Source organism: Chiloscyllium plagiosum, unplaced genomic scaffold, assembly GCF_037043375.1.
Source record: "Chiloscyllium plagiosum isolate Xiang-an unplaced genomic scaffold, Cpla_swu_hap1 HiC_scaffold_45, whole genome shotgun sequence".
NCBI classification, from domain to species: domain Eukaryota; kingdom Metazoa; phylum Chordata; class Chondrichthyes; order Orectolobiformes; family Hemiscylliidae; genus Chiloscyllium; species Chiloscyllium plagiosum.
The window spans coordinates 97,981,468-97,989,806 of record NW_028270183.1 but is presented as its reverse complement, the minus strand read 5'-3'; positions in this window follow the sequence as shown (position 1 = coordinate 97,989,806).

Below are 8,339 nucleotides of genomic sequence, written 5' to 3'. Positions count from 1 at the left end.
TATCGACAGGGGGAGACGGGTGTCAGTGACTGTGGGTCTGGTTTATATCAGACAGAGGGAGAGTGGTGTCAGTGTCTGTGGGTCTGATTCATATCAGACAGGGGGAGATTGGTGTCAGTATCTGTGGGGCTGGTTTATATCGGACCGGTGAATATTGGTGTCTGTGTGTGTGGGGCTGGTTTATACCAGAGAGGAGGAGATTGGTGTCAGTGACTGTTGGTCGGTTTATATCAGACAGGCAGGGATTGTTGTCAGTGTCTGTGGGGCTGGTTTACATCAGACAGATGGAGATTGGTGTCCGTGACTGTGGGGCTGGTTTATCTCAGACAGGGGGAGATTGGTGTCAGTGACTGTGGGAATGGTTTACATCAGACAGAGGGAGATTGCTGTCAGTGGCTGTGGGTCTGGTTTATATCAGACAGAGGAAGATTTGTGTCAGTGTCTGTGGGGCTGGTTTATCTCAGACAGAGGGAGATTGGTGTCTATGTGTGTGGGGCTGGTTTATATCAGACAAGGGGAAATTGTTGTCAGTGTCTGTGGTGCTGCTTGATATCAGACATGGGGAGATTGTTGTCAGTGTCTGTGGAGCTGGTTTATATCAGACAGAGGGAGATTGGTGTCTATGTGTATGGGGCTGGTTTATATCAGACCAAGGGAAATTGGTGTCACTGAATGTGGGACTGGGTTATATCAGACAGGGGGAGATTGGTGTCAGTGACAGTGGGGCTGGTTTATATCAGACAGGGGAGATTAGTCTCTGTGTGTGTGGGGCTGGTTTATATCAGATAAGGGAGATTGGTGTCAGTGACTGTGTTGCTAGTTTATATCAAACAGGCAGAGATTGGTGTCAGTCTCTGTGGGGCTGGTTTACATCAGACAAGGGGAGATTCTTGTCAGTGTCTGTGGGGCTGGTATATATCAGACAGGGGGAGATTGGTGTCAGTGACTGTGGGACTAATTTAAATCAGACTGGGAGAGATTGGTGTCAGTGACTGTGGGACTGGGTTCTGTCAGACATGAGAGATTGGTGTCAGTGACTGTGGGGCTGGTTTATATCAGACAGGGTGAGATTGTTGTCAGTGTCAGTGGGGCTGGTTTATATCAGACAGGGGAGATTGGTGTCAGTGAATGTGGGACTGGGTTCTGTCAGACAGGGGGAGATTGATGTCAGTGACTGTGGGGCTGGTTTATATCAGACAGGGGGAGATTGGTATCAGTGAATGTGGGACTGGGTTCTGTTAGACAGGGGCAGATTGGTGTCAGTGACTGTGGGGCTGGTTTATATCAGACGGGGTGAGATTGTTGTCAGTGTCTGTGGGGCTGGTTTATATCAGACAGGGGGAGATTGGTGTCAATGACGATGGGTCTGGTTTATATCAGACAGGGGGAGATTGGTGTCAGTGACTGTGGGGCTGGTGTATATTAGACAGTAGGAGATTGGTGTCAGTGACTGTGGTGCTGGTTTATATCAGACAGGCAGAGAATGATGTCAGTGTCTGTGGGGCTGGTTTATATCAGACAGGGGGAGATTGGTGACAATGACTGTGGTTTGGTTTATATCAGACATGGGGTGATTGGTGTCAGTGTCTATGTTGCTGGTTCATATCAGACACGGGAAGATTGGTGTCATTGACTGTGGGTTGGGTTATATCAGACAGGGGGAGATTGGTGTCAGTGACTGTGGGGCTGGTTTATATCAGAAAAGGGGAAATTGTTGTCAGTGACTGTGGGCCTGCTTTATATCAGACAGGGGGAGATTGGTGTCAGTGACTGTGGCGCTGGTTTATATCAGACTGGGGGAGATTGTTGTCAGTGTCTGTGGGGCTGGATTATATCAGACAGAGGGAGATTGGTGTCAGCGACTGTGGGGCTGGTTGATATCAGACAGGGGGAGATTGGTGTCAGTGACTGTGGGATGATTTATATCAGAAAGGAATGATTGGTGTCAGTGACTGTGGGGCTGGATTATATCAGATAGCAGGAGACTGGTGTCAGTGACCGTGGGGCTGGTTTATATCACACAAGGGGAGAATGGTGTCCGTGTCTATGGGCCTGGTTTCAATCAGACAGGGGACATTGGTGTCAGTGAATGTGGGGCTGGTTTATATCAGAAAGGAGGGGATTGGTGACAGTGACTGTGGGTCTGGAGTCTATCAGACAGGGGAAGATTGTTGTCTGTGTGTGTGGGGCTGGTTTATATCAGACAGGGGGATTTTGGTGTCAGTGAATGTGGGGTTGGTTTATATCAGACAGGGGGATTTTGGTGTCAGTGACTGTGGGGCTGGTTTATATCAGACAGGGGGATATTGGTGTCAGTGACTGTGGGGCTGGTTTATATCAGACATGGGAGATTGGTGTCAGTGACTGTGGGGCTGGTATATACCAGAGAGGGGGAGGTTGGTGTCAAAGACTGTGGTTCTGGTTTATATCAGACAGCGGGAGATTGGTGTCAGTGACTGTGGGGCTGGTTTATATCAGACAAGAAGAGATTGGCGTCAGTGACTGTCGGGCTGGTTTATATCAGACAGGGGGAGATTTGTGTCAGTGACTGTGGGGCTGGTTTATATCAGACAGGGGGAGATTGGTGTCAATGACTGTGGGTTGGTTTATATCAGACAGGCAGAGATTGCTGTCAGTGCCGGGGGGCTGGTTTATATCAGACAAGGGGAGATTGGTGTCAGTGCTGTGGAGCTGGATTTAATCAGACAGGCAGAGATTGGCGTCAGTGACTGTGTGGCTGGTTTATATCAGACAAAGGGAGATTGGTGTCAGTGACTGTGGGTCTGCTTTATATCAGAGAGAGGGAGATTGGTGTCAGTGAATGTGGGTCTGGTTTATATCAGGCAAGGGGAGATTGGTGACAGTGACAGTGGGTCTGGAGTCTATCAGACAGGGGAAGATTGGTGTCTGTGTGTGTGGGGCTGGTTTATATCATACAGGGGAGATTGGTGTCAGTGAATGTGGGGTTGGTTTATATCAGACAGGGGGATATTGGTGTCAATGACTGGGGGGTTGGTTTATATCAGACAAGGGGATATTGGTGTCAGTGACTGTGGGGCTGGTTTATATCAGACAGGGGAGATTGGTGTCAGTGACTGTGGGGCTGTTTTATATCAGACAGGTGGAGATTGGTGTCAGTGACTGTGGGGCTGGTTTATATCAGACAGGCAGAGATTGGTGTCAGTGCCGGGGGGCTGGTTTATATCAGACAGGGGGAGATTGGTGTCAGTGCTGTGGAGCTGGGTTTTATCAGACAGGCAGAGATTGGCGTCAGTGACTGTGGGGCTGGTTTATATCAGACAGCGGGAGATTGGCGTCAGTGACTGTGGGGCTGGTTTATATCAGACAGCGGGAGATTGGAGTCAGTGACTGTGGGTCTGGTTTATATCAGACAGGGGGAGATTGGTGTCAGTGACTGTGGGTCTGATTTATATCAGACGGGGAGATTGGTGTCAGTGTCTGTGGGTCTGGTTTATATCAGACAAGGGGAAATTGTTGCCAGTGTCTGTGGGGCTGGTTTATATCTGACAAGGGGAAATTGTTGTCAGTGTCTGTGGGGCTGGTTTACATCAGACAGGGGTAGATTGATGTCATTGACTCTGGTGCTTGTTTATATCAGACAGAGGGAGATTGGTGTCAGTGACTGTGGGGCTGGTTTATATCAGACAGGGGAAATTGGTGTCAGTGAATGTGGGGTTGGTTTATATCGGGCAGGGGGAGTTTGGAGTCAGTGACAGTTGGGCTGGTTTTTATCAAACAGGGGGAGATTAGTGTCAGTGCCTGTGGGTCTGGTTTATATCAGACAAGGAGTGATTGGTGTCAGGGACTGTGGGGCTGGTATATATCAGACAGGGTGTGATTGGTAAAAACAATGACTGCAGATGCTGGACACCAGATTTTGGATCAGTGGTGCTGGAACAGCACAGCAATTTAGGCAGCATTCCTGTGTCAGTGACTGTGGGGCTGGTTTATAGCAGACAGGGGCAGATTGGTGTCAGTGACTGTGGGGATGGTTTATACCAGACAAGGGGAGATTCGCGTCAGTGTCTGTTGTACTGGGTTGTATCATACAGGGGGAGATTGGTGTCAGTGACTGTGGGGTTGGTTTATATCAGACAGGGGGAGATTGGTGTCAATCACTTTGGTTTGGTTTATATCAGACAGGGGGAGAATGGCGTCAGTGTCTGTGGGGCAGGTTTGTATCAGACAGAGGGAGATTGGTGTCACTGTCTGTGGGGCTGGTTTATATCAGACAATGGGAGATTGGTGCTGAAAATGTGTTGTTGGAAAAGCGCAGCAGGTCTGACAGCATCCAAGGAACAGGAGAATCGACGTTTTGGGCATCAGCCCTTCTTCAGGAATGAGGAAAGTTTGTCCAGCAGGCTAAGATAAACGGTAGGTAGGAGGGTCTTGGGGGAGGGGCTTCGGCAATGTGATAGGTGGTAAGAGGTCAATGTGAGGGTGATAGGTCAGACTGGGGTGGGGGCGGAGCGGTCAGGAAGAAGATAGCAGGTTCGGAAGGCGGTGCTGAATTCGATGGATTTGACTGAGACCATGTGGGGGGAGGGGGAATGAGGAAACTGGTGAAATCCGAGGGTTTGGAGGGTTCCTAGGCGGAAGATGAGGCGTTCTTCCTCCAGCCGTCGTTTTGTTGTGGTCTGGCGATGGAGGAGTCCAAAGACCTGCACATCCTTGTTGGAGTGGGAGGGGGAGTTGAAGTGTTGAGCCACAGGGTGGTTGGGTTGTTTGATCTGGATGTCCGAGAGGTGTTCTGTGAAACGCTCCGCAATAGCTGGCCTGTCTCCCCAACATAGAGGAGGCCACATCGGGTGCAGAGGATGCAATAGATGATGAGTGGAGGTGCAGGTGAATCTGTGGCGGATATGGAAGTTTCCGTTGGGGCCTTGGAGGGAGGTGAGGGGGGAGGTGTGGGCACAAGTCTTGCACCTCCTGCGGTTGCAGGGGAAGGTGCCGGGAGTGGAGGTTGGGTTGGTGGGGGGTGTGGACGAGGGAGTCACGGAGGGAGTGGTCTTTACAGAATGCTGATAGGGGAGGGGAGCGAAATATATCCTTGGTGGTGGGGTCCGTTTGGAGGTGGCGGAAATGACGGTGGATGATATGCTGTACATGGAGGTTGGTGGTGTGGTAGGTGAGGACCAGTGGGGTTCTGTCCTGGTGGCGCTTGGAGTGGCGGGGCTCAGGGCGGAGGAACGGGAAGTGGAAGAGATGCGGTGGAGGGCATCGTCGACCACATCGGGGCGAAATTGCGGTCCGTGAAGAAGGAGGCCATCTGGGTTGTACGTTTTTGGAACTGGTCCTTTGGGAGCAGATGCGGCGGAGTCGAAGGAATTGGGAGAATCGGATGGCGTTTTTACAGGGGGCAGGGTGGGACGAGGTGTAGTCCAGGTAGCTCTCGGAGATTGGTGTCAGTGACTGTGGGACTGGTTTATATCAGACAGGGGGAGATTGGTGTCAGTGACTGTGGGGCTGGTTTATATCAGACAGGGGGAGATTGGTGTCAGGGACTGTGGGTTGGTTTATATCAGACAGGGGGAGATTGGTGTCAGTGACTGTGGGGCTGGTTTATATCAGACAGGGGGAGATTGGTGTCAGTGACTGTGGGGCTGGTTTATATCAGACAGGGGGAGATTGGTGTCAGGGACTGTGGGTTGGTTTATATCAGACAGGTGGAGATTGTTGTCAATGACTGTGGGGCGAGGTTGTATCAGACAGGCAGAGATTGGTGTCAGTGACTGTGGGGCTGGTTTACATCACACAAGGGGAGAATGGTGTCAGTGTCTGTGGGTCTGGTTTATATCAGACAGGGGGAGATTGGTGTTAGTGACTGTAGGTCTGGATTATATCAGACAGGGGGAGATTGGTGTCTGGGACTGTGGGTTTGGTTTATCGCAGACAGGGGGAGATTGGTGTCAGTGACTGTGGGGCTGGTTTGCATCAAACAGGGGGAGATTGGCGTCAGTGACTGTGGACCTGGTTGACATCTGACAGGGGGAGATTGTTGTCAGTGACTGTGGTTAGTATATATCAGACAGGGGGAGATTGATGTCAATGACTGTGGGGCCGGTTTATATCAGACAGAGGGAGATTGGTATGAAAGAATGTGGGTCTTGTTGATATCAGACAGGGGCAGCTTAAAGACAGTGACTGTGGAGCGGTTTATATCATAGGGGGACATTTGTGTCAGTGACTGTGGTGCTGGTTTTTATCTGACAGGGGGAGATTGGTGTCAGTGACTGTGGGGTTGGTTCATATCAGGCAGGGGGAGATTGGTGTCAGTGACTGTGGGGCTGGTTTATATCAGACAGGGGAGATTGGTGTCAGTGACTGTGGGGCTGGTTTATATCAGACAGGGGGAAATTGGTGTCAGTGTCTGTGGGGCTGGTTTATATCAGACAGGGGGAAATTGTGTCAGTGTCTGTGGGGCTGTTTTATATCAGACAGAGGGCGATTGGTGTCAATCATTTTGCTTTGGTTTATATCAGACAGGGGGAGATTGGCGTCAATGTCTGTGGTGCGGGTTCATATCGGACAGGGGGAGATTGGTATCAGTGACTGTGGAGCTGGTTAATATCAAATAGGGGGAGATTGGTGTCGGTGTCTGTGAGGCTGCTTTATATCAGACAAGGGGAGATTGATGTCAATGACTGTGGGGCTGGTTTATATCAGACAGGGGGAGATTGGTGCCAGTGATTGTGGGGCTTGTTGATATCAGACAGGGGGAGATTAATGACAGTGACTGTGGGGCTGGGTTATATCAGACAGGGGGAGATTGGTGTCAGTGACTGTGGGGCTGGTTTATATCAGACGTAGGGGGATTGGTGTCAGCGACAGTGAGGCTGGTTTATATCAGGGAGGGGGAGATTGATGTCAGTGACTGTGGGGCTGGTTTATATCAGACAAGGGGAGATTGGTGTCAGTGACTGTGGAGCTGGTTTATATCAGACAGGGGGAGATTGGTGTCAGCAACAGTGGGACTGGTTTATATCAGACAGGCAGAGATTGGTGTCAGCGATTGTGGGGCTGGTTTATATCAGACAGGCAGAGATTGGTGTCAGTGACAGTGGAGCTGGTTTATATCAGATAGGGGTAGATTAGTGTCAGTGACTATTGGTTGGTTCATATCAGAGTGAATGAGATTGGTGTCAGTGACTGGGGTTGGTTTAAATCAGACAGGGGAGATTGGTGTCAGTGTCTGTGGGGCTGGTTTATATCAGACAGGGGAGATTGGTGTCAGTGAATGTGGGGTTGGTTTATGTCAGACAGGGGGATATTCGTGTCAGTGACTGTGGGGCTGGTTTATATCAGACAAGAAGAGATTGGCGTCAGTGACATTGGGGCGGTTTCATATCGGACAGGGGGAGATTGGTATCAGTGACTGTGGGGCTGGTTTATATCAAATAGGGGGAGACTGATGTCAGTGTCTGTGAGGCTGGTTTATATCAGACAGGGGTGATTGGTGTCAGTGACTGTGGGTCTAGTATATATCAGACAGGGGGAGGTTGGTGTCAGTGACTGTGGTTCTGGTTTATATCAGACAGCGGGAGATTGGTTTCAGTGACTGTGGGGCTTGTTTATATCAGACAAGAAGAGATTGGCGTCAGTGACTGTGGGGCTGGTATATATCTGACGGGGAAATTGGTGTCAGTGTCTGTGGGGCTGTTTTATATCAGACAGGGGGAAATTGGTGTCAGTGTCTGTGGGGCTGTTTTATATCAGACAGAGGGCGATTGGTGTCAATCATTTTGGTTTGCTTTATATCAGACAGGGGGAGATTGGCGTCAATGTCTGTGGGGCGGTTTCATATCGGACAGGGGGAGATTGGTATCAGTGACTGTGGGGCTGGTTTATATCAAATAGGGGGAGACTGATGTCAGTGTCTGTGAGGCTGGTTTATATCAGACAGGGGGAGATTGGTGTCAGTGCCTGTGTGGTTGGTTTATACCAGCCAGGAGGGTATTGGTGTCAGTGACTGTGGGTCTGGTTTATATCAGACAGGAAGACATTTGTGTCAGTGACTGTGGGGCTGGCTTATATCAGACAGGGGGAGATTGGTGTCAGTGACTGTGGGGCTGGTTTATATCAGACAGGGGGAGATTGGTGTCAGTGACTGTGGGGCTGGTTTATATCAGACAGGGGGAGATTGGTGTCAGGGACTGTGGGTTGGTTTATATCAGACAGGGGGAGATTGGTGTCAGTTACTGTGGGGCTGGTTTATATCAGACAAGGAGTGATTGGTGTCAGGGACTGTGGGGCTGGTATATATCAGACAGGGTGAGATTGGTAAAAACAATGACTGCAGATGCTGGAAACCAGATTCT